Below are 12,281 nucleotides of genomic sequence, written 5' to 3'. Positions count from 1 at the left end.
AAATAACCTGAATATTTATCTACATACCACACAAGTGAATTCTTCTGTTTGAGGGAGCCCTAATGCAATAAAGATCCGTGACCTCTGGATCCTGGAACGCAGAACACCCATGATCCAAAGGCCGACTAAAGAGAAAGAGGGCTTTTATATTTATATAGTATTGATTTTTACCAAGCAATAAAATATAAATAACCATTACAGTTTGGCTTTTAATACTTCCAGAAAACACTGTTTCTGTCTCTTTCTCTCCCTCTCTTTTTTTGGAAGAGTATTTGCCAAAACTTGACCACGTACTGGGTGGCTTAATAAAGCTATTGTATTGTGAGAATGATGTGTAAGAAAGCGACAGAGACACTTGTAAGAGAGCCTGTGTAGAGAGGTTCTACTGAGTTCCAGGCATTGCCCCGTTGCTAGGGGAAAAAGCAGAACACTATAGTGTGATTGATGGCTCCTCTCGGCTCTGATAATCCATTGAGTGACATAAAAAAGGAGTAAAATATACAAGCATCCTATAAAGAAATCATTCAAATTATGGATCTTTTGTACAGATGCTCAGTCACAAATGCTCCCCATAGACGATTTCACAAACCTTCTGGTCAACTATTTTTATTAAATCAGGTGAACAACTTATTAACTGTATTTTAATTTTAAATTAGCTTAATTTGATTACAAATATAAATGAATTCGCTCTAAGTCATTTCATAAAATATGAGCATGTATTATTACAGAATTAAAAGGAAGCACGTGGGAGCATTTTATTTATTTTTGTATTTTTTTTTAATTGAAGTTCCATTTGCCAACATGTAGTACAACACCCGGTGCTCACCCTGTCAAGTGCCCCCCTCAGTGCCCGTCACCCAGTCACCCTTCGTGGCAGCATTTTAAATGTGTTAGAAATAAATGTAAATACTCTAGATTCTGTTGTTCTTTCAAGTATCGATGATTGGATTTTATGTCAGATGACAAAATTTCTCTAAAATGACGTGCAATTTTATTTATAATTATTTTAATTTTTTTCTTATTTATCAGAGAAGTTCCAAACATAAGATTTGGGTGATTTTTAATTTTTTTTATTTTTATTTTTTTAAAGATTTTATTTATTTATTCATGAGAGACACAGAGAGAGGCAGAAACACAGGCAGAGGGAGGAGAAGCAGGCTCCATGCCGGAGCCCAATGTGGGACTCGATCCCAGAACTCTGGGATCATGCCCTGAGCTGAAGGCAGACGCTCAACCGCTGAGCCACCCAGGCATCCCTGGGTGATTTTTTAAATTGGTTTTTAAATGTTAACCCAAAGGAGCCACTCAAAAGACTCTAACTCATGAGCTGACTTGGAAGAAATATCACTCATATTTCAAATCAAGTTGAATTTTAAAGTCCATATAGAGATATTTTAATGCTACAACTATATTTGGGTAAAGTTTTCTGGGTAGAAATATACCAAATTTAAATAAAACCTGTACATATTTTATGTATGCATGCATGTATAATATGTACATTACCTATATAGTATGAAAATGTTACCTTTTCATATTTTACTGGAGGTTTTTTCTTTATATATACTATATGTTTTTATCAGTATCCTTTTTTAGGTTCATGCAAGAAAGCTTGGAGTATTAAGGAATTAACGGAAAATACTAGAAATTATTAGGAAGTTTTTGTTTGTTTAAAACACATCTGTTCTACATCTTGGAGATTCTTTAGTATTTTTGAAACCACTTTATTGAGGCACGATAGCCATACAAAAAGCATAGGTGGTGGGTACACATTGATGGGTTTGGCAGTAAGGCCATCCCCGTGACACCATCACCACAATCTATGCCATGAATATTTCTTGCAATAATTTTCCTCCCTTCTGACCCATTTCTTGCAATAATTTTCCTCCCTTCTGGCCCATTTCTTGCAATAATTTTCCTCCCTTCTGGCCATCGGAATAAATGGATGTCAGCTAATTGATTCAGGAAGGGAACACGGTTTATCGAATGTCGTGGAAAAATGCTGCCAGAATTAACGGTCACTGAGGAGCACTGTTCCCTTGAATCAGGAGCACAACGCGTGGTGTGGGTTTTCAGTGATGAACGGTGTGATTGAACGAATTAAAATGCGTTTCGTACGATGACAGCAGCTCTGAGGCGTTTTGCAAAGTGTGATAATGGATTCACCAAAATGAAAGGGGGAAAGTTACCTTTCACTGCTGTACGTGGCAAAAATAGGAACTCCAACTATGATTTGCTATGTCATCAAATACTCTACTGATAGTTAATCCTCTTGTTTTCACACACATTTTTGGTGTTTTTATACTTCCCGTTAGCAGACATAAAACTCTTGCTGCCAAACAAGTTATTTTAAGTTGCTTTGCAGTAAGCACTCAAAACATTATTTTTCCTTAAGAAATACATTTCCCAAGATTTCCTAGCTTAATAATATTTTAAAACATAAATATGCATTGTGTTTGTATTGATCACTTTCCTGCCATTATTTAATAATTAAATCGCTTTTAATTTTTAAAGAATTATGCATAGTAACAGTACTTACGTCTTTTCCACCGAAGAGGTATCATTATTTATTGTAATAAAAGAATGCAGAAGAACATTTTTTCCCCAAGCTTTTATTTAAATTCCAGCTAGTTAACATACAACCCAATATGAGTTCTGGTGTAGAATTTAGAGATTGCAAAAGAACATTTTTTAATAAAGTGCCTTCTTGTCATAGGAAATAAAACACGCGTGAACACTATAATCTAAATACAATGGTTTTGTTAACAATTAATGTTGTAGCTTTCGTTGCTTCTTCCGTCACTTGCTGCCACCCATCTTAGTGATTTCTTGTGTGTATGTTCATTGAATTATCACTACTTTAGGAGGTTGGGTGGTACGGTTATTCCAAATCACAGTTAAGAAATTGGGGGCTCAGAGAGATTTTGCATCCCTCCCTGAGCTCACCCAACGTGGTAGCAGCAGAGTTGGGGAGAGAATGACATTGAGAAGAACGTTCTTGCATCACACCAAATACCCCATCCTCCCCCACCCCTAAACAATACAACCTGTATTTCACAAGGTCACCGTTTTTTTCTTTAAAAATATTCAATAAGTGGTCATTATTAAGAAAAACATCAGAAGTCATGATGGCCGTGTCATAGACAGTCGTTTAATTTTTACGTGATAGTTCTTCATAAAACATTACTGTAGTGTTCACTACCCCCCACCGTTTTGTCATGCCAGCGAAGTCAAAATGAGAGACTGTGTGAAGGAGATTAGCAATATGTTGATGTTAAGAAAGTCGAAATGAGGGGGGAAAAGATCACGGTGTGTCCTTTGAAAGTCGAGCAGTGAAGCATCCACTTGAGTCCTGTAGGCCCGCCTGCAGATGGATGGTCATCGGTGTTCCTGTTACTGTCCCCTGTGAATCAGAGAGCATCCTGTCATACCATACTATACGTTATTATATAGAAAACCGATAAGCTAAAAATAGTTTGCATCTCCCACAGATGCATGTGAACTCTGGTAAGTACAGAAGACTAATCTGATGTTACCTTGGCCATTGCCTTAGGCCACATGCACCAGTGTTGCAGCAAACCTAGCAAACTTACTCTACTGTTACTATCTTGAATAGCTAATATAGAAAGCTTTCCCTGAAATACTCCCTGAAGCAAATGTACCATTCTGCTAATTTCTGCGTGGATGCATGCTATCGCTCAGACATGTTTATTTTACATATGTGTACGCATCTTTTGACATTTTTGAAAGTTGTATTTTACAGTGGATAATATATTTCACTTATACATGTTTGCAAACAAAGGGAACATATACTCTTTCCTATAATTTTACTGCATGTTTAGTATTTATTTAATTTATATTTATTTATATTATTTGTTTCTATTTATGTTATTATTAGTATTTATTTAATTTATATTTATATTATTTATTTATATAAATAAATTTTCTCATTTATATTTATTTTATATTATTTATTTCTATTTATTTTATTATTAGTATTCATTTAATTTATATTTATATTATTTATTTATATAAATAAATTTTCTTATTTATATTTATTTTATATTATTTATTTCTATTTATGTTATTATTAGTATTTATTTAATTTATATTTATATTATTTATATAAATAAATTTTCTTATTTATATTTATTTTATATTATTTATTTCTATTTATTTTATTATTAGTATTTATTTCTATTTATTTTATATTAATTTAAATTTATTTATTTAATTTATTTTAATTTATATAAGTTAGATTTATAGTTAATTTTTAATTATTCATTGAATGTAATATATTGGAATTTAAGAGCAGCCCAGTGGCCCAGCGGTTTAGCGCTGCCTTCAGTCCAGGGCATGATCCTGGAGACCTGGAATTGAGTCCCGCGTCGGGCTCTCTGCATGGAGCCTGCTTCTCTCTCTGCCTGTGTCTCTGCCTCTCTGTCTCTCATGAATAAAATAAAATAAAAATCTCTAATTATATTTAATACATTTAATTCATATGTTATGTCAAATATTAATGATGGTATTTATTTGGTTGGATGCTAAAGCTTTGTTAATATTTGAATAAAAATAGTTGGTACTCATTCCTATGCAATAACGAATATTGTGCACAAATATAATACTGTTTGATTTCTATAAGGAAAAAACACATTTTTTTTTCTTGAGCATAGTTGACACAGAAGCCTTTTCTTTTTTCATGACAAAACAAACTTTAGAGGAAAGTCTTAATGCAATGTGTTGCTCGTGCTTTAAGCTGTTTTCCCCTTCTTTTCCTTCTATTGCTATGAAACCAGAATACTCTTGAATCCTTGAATCAGGCAAAATGAAACACATTTTAAGGATACAAATGAAGAAAACATAATACCACACAACTTCTTTGTGAAATTTGGACTCGGATTTCTAATCAAATTTTACTATTGGAGTTACTAGGAGTTTGGAATGTAACTGAGTACAAATTGGTAAGTACAATCATTAATACAATAATCAACATGATAATATTGCAATATAGCAACAAGTGCACATTTTTGAGATTTTTTTCTACATTCAAGAGATTTAGCGTTTAAACTAGTAAGTATGCTAGTGTTCATTTTCAGAGTTATTTAAATATATTTTCAAACGCAAATGCGTATTTCAACGAATATGCATGCCAGTGTTATGAGCGCTTGGGACTATTATGTGTACCAATGCCTACAAAGAGATATGTTGATTTTTTATTTTGAACGAATAAGTACACTAGCATTATTTGCCGTTTGAGCTAAATGCACCAGAGCTTGTCTTACAAGCAACTTTCTATTTGAGTTAAAATTGTAACTACATTCGTTAGTAGTAAAAACTAATCAAAGAAGAACATGGTGTTATTTAGAAATGTGAATGTGAATTTTCATTTGAATCAGTGGGTACACCATTGTAATTTGGAGTTTGAACGATTGTGTTATCAACACTTGTTTTAGGAGGTATTTAGTTTTTGAATTTTGAACAGATGAAAATAACGATTTTATATAGAATGTTAAATAATAAACATACCAGTATTTGTTATTATAGTTATTTGGATTTCGGAAGCTGAATTATAATTTGAGTTCATGAGTGAAGTAGCGTTATTTGGGATTAGAATTTTTAGGTAAATGATTATTATTTGAAAATTTGAATAAGCGCATCAGAATTATTTAGGATTTGAATTAATAACTGTAGCAGTGCTTTTTTTACCGGAGATATTTGAATATTGAAATTTGATTTGAAACATGAGCTAATAAGTAAACCAGTGTTATTTGGAATTGGAATTAATATTTGTAACAATACAATCCTACCTGCGGTCTTACTTATATTTTTGGATTTTAATTTGGAATTCAACTGATGAATGTATTAGTGTTATTTAGAAAGGAGTATTTGTCTTTTATTCCAATTGAATTTAGATCAGTAAGTATACCAGCATTATTTCAATTTGAGGCAGTAAATGCACAAGTATGTGTTATTGGATTTATTTGGATGATCAAATTTGAATTGAAATTTGAGCTAATAATTAATCACTGTTATTTGTACTTAGAGCTAATAAGTGTAGGAGTCCTTGTTATAGGCGTTATTTGCATTTCGAAATTTCAACTGGAAACTTCAAATGGAAGTTCCAGTCTGTTACCTGGAATTTAAAATTTATGTTATAATTCAGTCAACAAATACACCAGTGTTATTTGTTATTAATGTGAATAAGAACACCATGGCTTCTCAGGTTGTTTAACCTTAGGATAAGAGTTTAAATTTCAAGTAGATGTATATAATTGTTAATTGGAATTTAAAGGAATACATGCATTTGGCAGTGCTGGTTATTTAAATTTATTTGAATCTTAAAATTGTTACTGGAATTAGAAGTAGTAAGAAAATGACGGAATTTGGAATTTCAGCTAATACGTGCACTGGTGTTTGGTTTTATGTTTTCATTTGGGAAATTTGAATTAGAATTTGAATACATGGAGCACAATTATTTTTAATGTTAGCTAAACAAGGTACTAACACATTTTATCAAAATTAGTAAGCCACTTTCGTTTTGTATTTGATCTAACAAGTCAACTAATGTCATCTGAAATTTGAATATGTCCATATTCTATAAACATGTGTATGTGTGCGTGTGTGCATGTCTTGTTTGGAATTTGAGTAAGTGCAATAATTGCTTGTTACAGGAGAAATTTGTATCCTGGAATGTTAAATGAAATTTGAACGGATAACTACAGCAGTGTTGTCTGGTATTGGGAGGAAACGTACCTGTTCTTGTTACGGGTGTTATTCAAATTTGGGGATTTATTTTTTCAGTTTTAATTTTTTGGATTACTCAGTTGTGGACTTTACATGGAATCTGAGTCGACACCAGCATTAAGAAAAATTCAAACTACAAAGTGCATCAGCAGATTTCTGGAATTTGGAATTCTAACTGAATATTAAACTAGAAATTAGAGTATCTATAAGTAACTACGTCAGGGTTATTTTAAATATTAGCTCTTAAGTTCACCAGTACTTGTCATCCTTTTACTTTTTTTTTTGTAATTTTAATTGGAACTTAATTATATTCATGTTACTGGCAATTAGAACAGATAAATTTACCAATGCTCATTATTACTGGGATTTGGATTTTGGATCGTAAATCAGAGCTTGAATTCATAAAAGCACCAGCGATATTTATAGTCTGAACCAATAATTATGTCATTGCTCGGAATCCGAGATATTTCGATATTCCAGGTGGAATATGAACTAATGAGCACAGCAGGGTTAATTGAAATTTGAACCTCATATGTGTACTGATGCTTGTAGCCAGATTTATTTACACTTTGAAACTGAAATGGCATTCTAGATATAAGCTCACCTGAGCTCGTGCTCAAAGTTACCTACGTGTTGGCACATGACCTAACATGCCCATCGGTGTTATTCGAAATTTGAAGTAGTAAGTGCATTAAAGCTTTGTCTCTGTTTTATTTGCGTTTTGGAATAGGATTGAGTTAGGGATTCATAAGTAAGACAGTCTGACTAGGGATTGGACCTGGTAAGTACACTTGTAGTTTGGGATTGAAATTGGAATGTGAATGCATGTGTTATTTGATATTTAGATGAATAATTACACCCGTATTGTAATGGAGATACTTAGGTATTGGAATGGGAATTTCGATGTGAACTATTAAATGCACAGGTGCTACTTGGGATTCGAAGACAAGGTTGCTGATTGTTATCACAATTCTTTGACTGGTGTATTGGTAACAATGTCGACTCATAATTCCAACAGCATTATTTGGAATTCCAAGTAAAAATGTGCCAGGACTGGTTTTCAGTTCTGTTAGGATTATAGAAATTGATTTTAAATGAGTCAGAATGAATATGTACTCCACTGACTGTCATAGGATTTATTGAAATACTGGATACGGAACTGGAATTTGAAAATAGCTGTACATCAGTGTTATTTTGAATCTGTGTCTGTTATCACAGATATTAGATTTTAGAATTTTATTTGAAACTTGAGCTAATAATTATACCAGCGTTATTTGAAATTAGAACTAATAGTATTCCGGTGCTTGGTACAAATGCAATTTCTATTTCAGAATTGGAATTGCAACTTAAATAAATAAGACCGCAGGTGCTTTCTGCATTTTAAGCTGATAAATACATTAGTGTTTGTTAGAGATATTAATATAGAATGGAAATTAGAATCAGTATATAAATGAATATGTACAGCAGTGTTATTTGGAATTCAAATAATAGGAGTGTCAGTATTTATTTTCACTATTATTTGGATTCTGAAATTTGAAGTAGAATTTGCAATAATAAACACACTAGTGTTATTTGAAATATTTGGTTAGCATTATAATTTGAACTACTAAGTACCATGATCTTATTTAGAATTTGAGTGAGTAAATGTATTGTGGCTTGCAGATTGAGTTATTCAGATTCTGAAACTTGAATGGAAATATGGAATAAGGATTCTGAATTTACGTGGAATTGAACAGGCAAGCCCATTAATCCTGGTTTTTTAAAGATGTATCTGTCATATAGATCTTGATTTGGAATTGTGATTATATGCCTATAAATGTTATTAAGAATCTGAATGAAAAGTGCACTTTTGAACATTATGGGGGGGGTCGTCCTCATTTTGTGAGATAATTCCCTAATGCACTGGCTGCTTATAGAATTTTTAGCCAGTACAATTAAGCTTATTTCTTTATAGCATCCAATCTCCCAGACCATCCATTGAATTGTTTCTATCAATTGGCTTCTGTGGGACTGATAGGTGTCTAAACATTGACATCATATTACAAATTTTCAAGTCTTGCCAAAACACCAGGATTTTATTGAGACTTTAAACGTGATCCTAGGTAGTGATTTGAATCCCAAGCAAAATCATCAAAAAACCTGGGAGCTCAATGACCAATTAATAAAGGGAAATAAGGATGTGATCTAATGGGACATTCAAATAGAAAGATGTGAGTCTCAAAGGATTAAGAGAGACCCTTGGAAGAAAATAAACATTTTTTAAGCCAATTTTCACTCTGTGTTTTTACCAAACAGATTCTTACGATGCTGTGCAAATTCAAATATATATTGATACGAGTTCCATCATTCTAGCTAACAATGACCCCAGGAGGAACTATCCACAATGCAGTCTTCACATAACCATGGACAGACAGGCCATTAACATGACCTAAACGATGTCAAGTATAAGGAAAAACACATTGGTTTTCACACATTCTTTTTTTTTTGTGGAATAATTCTCAATTTTTAAAGATTTTACTTGGGGCCAGCAGGTTAACATTCTCAAAGGGTGTGTTTTGAGTCGTCTTTTATGCTTACAAATGGCCCTACAGTAACAGGATCACTTGTACTAGATTCTTCCAATATTTTCCAGGTAGTGTTGAGTATCAAAGAATGATCACGGGTGAATAGCAAAAGATAGCATATGTAGGGATGATCATCAAACATTAGCTCTCCAATTCTGTATGTTACGTGAGAAATATATCAATAAAGGGCATCCAAAGAATATCTCACTTTGCTTCCTTCATGGGATACGAGTGCATGCAAATAGCAATTAACAATTTGATATGAACGTTGACACGAACGCGTGACATGCCAAATGACGCACGCTACGTGCCCTCTATCAAAAACGATATCCAAGATGCTCTTCTGGGAAGAACCATCCAGAATGTGTGTTTTTGCACACATTTGTCTACACGATTAATAATACATGTCCCCAAATGCTAGCAAACAGCTCAGTCGGGGATATGATAGCACTAAGAAAACAAAACTCTGTTCACTATAAAAATAGACGATTCACAGTTATCTAGACTGAATTTCAAGAGCTGAAAATACATTCAGATAAATATCTGGACAGTTTTGTATATCATCAAGCCCCAAATTTCTTTCCCGTAAGTCATATATTTCTGGCTTTCTCAAATCTATATATAGCACATTTACTTTAAAAATAGATTCTGGAAAGAGAGGCAGAGTTCTGTTTTGATGTTGTCTCTCCGTGAGAAGTCATTTAGGGATAGATTAATTTATTTAAGACGTTTTAAGAAAAACAAGAAAGACACAATTGCTCATGTCACAAAAGACAGATCATGCATTTGACAATCATGCCAATGACTGTTGTCACCTAAAATCTTAACAATGGAGCTTTTTTATCAGCCTGAGAATCCATAGTGCTCCACAGAAGGAAACTCTAACAAACCAAGAAAACATATTGAATCGTTTCCTGTAGCAATCATAATGATGTTCGAATATAAAAGATATTAAATGCAACCGAAAGGATCAATACTCAACATTTACATATAAATTATCTTCTATCTCCTCATCTTCCCCTTTTCCTGTGGCTTACTTGATCAAATTGATTATTCTTTTCTACTTACTAAACATCTACTGGGTATGAAACAAGTGTCACATACTGAGCTAAAACGGTGGAAAATCTAGATAGATCAGACATGATCTTCTTGCCCCAAACGAGACCGTCATCATTCGCCAGGACATAAAATCATGGAGACCTTCAATGCCCATGGATTGATTTGTCTATGTCAGTGTGTGTATGGAAACATTGTAGAGAAGCTCCAAGGTCGGGCTAAATATCTCTGACGAAGGCACAGGGAAGTGGAAAGAGAGCCAAGAAAGGATAAGATTATGACAGCGGAAAGTAAGTCAATTTTCTCCTTCAGATGGCTGCAATTGTTAGCGAAATTGCATTTAGTCCCTGTCTGTGAAACTCAGCCATCAGGGAAGTGACCATACTCTCCCCTTACTGACGGGATGGCACAAAATCAGGATTTAGATAAACAGTCTCCCCTTATATTCTCTAAAGTTTAGTTGCAGACACGGGCAGGAAACATGTAACGCATACGTATTTCTACAAGTTTATATCTTCATATTATCACAACAGAAGCAAAAACAACCCCAGATTTGGGTAAGAAAACACCTGGGAAAGTCAAGAAATGATTAAAATTAGGTGGCATGTTTTAATCATTCACTATCTCTTTTACTGACTTGGAAAATTGAGTGAAGGAAAACACTTATGTTTGTTGGATTAAAATTGAGTAAGGTGCGAAAAAATAACCGCAGCTTGCGGCTGTTCCTGATTTTGAGAGAGCGGGAAGGCGCTGGTGTAAGTAAAATAATAATAATAATACCCAATAACTCTTAGGGTGTGCTCCAGACTTTAATCCACACCAAGTTTTGATCAATCTCTGTGAGAGGGGCAGCCCGGGTGGCTCAGCGGTGATCCTGGAGACCTGGGATCGAGTCCCACGTCGGGCTCCCTGCATGGAGCCTGCTTCTCCCTCTGCCTGTGTCTCTGCCTCTCTCTCTCTCTGTGTGTCTCTCATGAATAAATGAATGAATCAATGAATCAATCAATCTTAAAAAAAAAATCTTAAAAAAAATATCTCTGTGAGAGAATTCTAGTAACGGTGGCACGCACATTCTAAAACTACACGAGAGCCCTTAAACTCGCCAAGATAGCCATTAAGTTACCCATCGTGATCAAAGTCACCTGTGCAGGATTCCACGCTCCTAGTCCCTTGCCGGCGTTAGAAATGAGAACATGCAAAGTTTCCAAGGGAGCCCAGGTGGGGACTACTCTAAGATCTGTTGGTATTTAGGATCTCAGCAGTTTTTTGTTTGAAATCAGGGATGTAGAGAATATTTCCTTTCGGACAGCATGCACCTTAGCTAAGTCAATCGGTTTGAAAAGGAATAAACGTAACCGAAAATGTGTGGGTTTCACAAGACACTCAGTGTGTCTTATAAATAATTCGGTGGGGCATGAAATCCATTGAATGCTGAGGTTATTTCCAATATGTTGCCCGGTTTGATGAGTCACAGGATTTTCGGGAGAACAAACAAACAAACAAAGAAAAAGCCCGTGCACATAGTGTGTACAGAGGCTCCATCCTACCTAGGGAATACGGGAAGAAGGGTCAGTAGTGACCCACGACTTTTTTCAACAAAGGTATGATTTTGACTTCTGATTTGCCCAAGATGCCGTGAAGAGCAGGAGCAGATTTGAGCCTTATTCTGTGTATAAGTAGAAAGAAGGACAGAGAATTATAATCCATATATGACAAGGGACACAAAACATACATTATACGTATACTTCCCTTTCTGCCCAAACCTACATTCGCTTTTTATTATTATTATTATTATTTTCTGAGACATTTAGAACTCTGGTAAATAAATCAGAAACTCGATGAAATCCCACACATCCCAAACAGTATAAGGTTGCCTCACCAGAATCTGTTTCATCTGTACCTCCCCGGATGAACGGATTG

General features: G+C 34.2%; 1 long non-coding RNA gene across 4 annotated transcripts in view; it reads right to left on the bottom strand.

Moving 5' to 3' along the window:
• Nucleotides 1-3,108: 3,108 nt before the first annotated feature.
• The window catches only part of LOC140629025 (uncharacterized), a 28,494-nt gene continuing 19,321 nt past the window's right edge, over nt 3,109-12,281 (bottom strand). Inside the window, exons 7-8 of one of the 4 annotated variants that reach the window (XR_012026899.1) lie at nt 11,909-12,027; nt 3,109-3,400 (exon numbers count right to left, since the gene is read on the bottom strand). This is a non-coding gene — a long non-coding RNA (uncharacterized lncRNA). Of the gene's footprint in view, nt 3,401-11,134; nt 11,322-11,908; nt 12,028-12,281 lie in introns of those variants that run through there. The other 3 variants (XR_012026897.1, XR_012026896.1, XR_012026898.1) reach the window with 3 other exon arrangements.

The sequence above is a fragment of the Canis lupus genome, chromosome Y (genome assembly GCF_048164855.1).
Source record: "Canis lupus baileyi chromosome Y, mCanLup2.hap1, whole genome shotgun sequence".
Classification (NCBI taxonomy): Eukaryota; Metazoa; Chordata; class Mammalia; order Carnivora; family Canidae; genus Canis; species Canis lupus.
The sequence above is the reverse complement of the archived record's forward strand: the minus strand, read 5'-3'. Positions and strand labels throughout refer to the sequence as shown.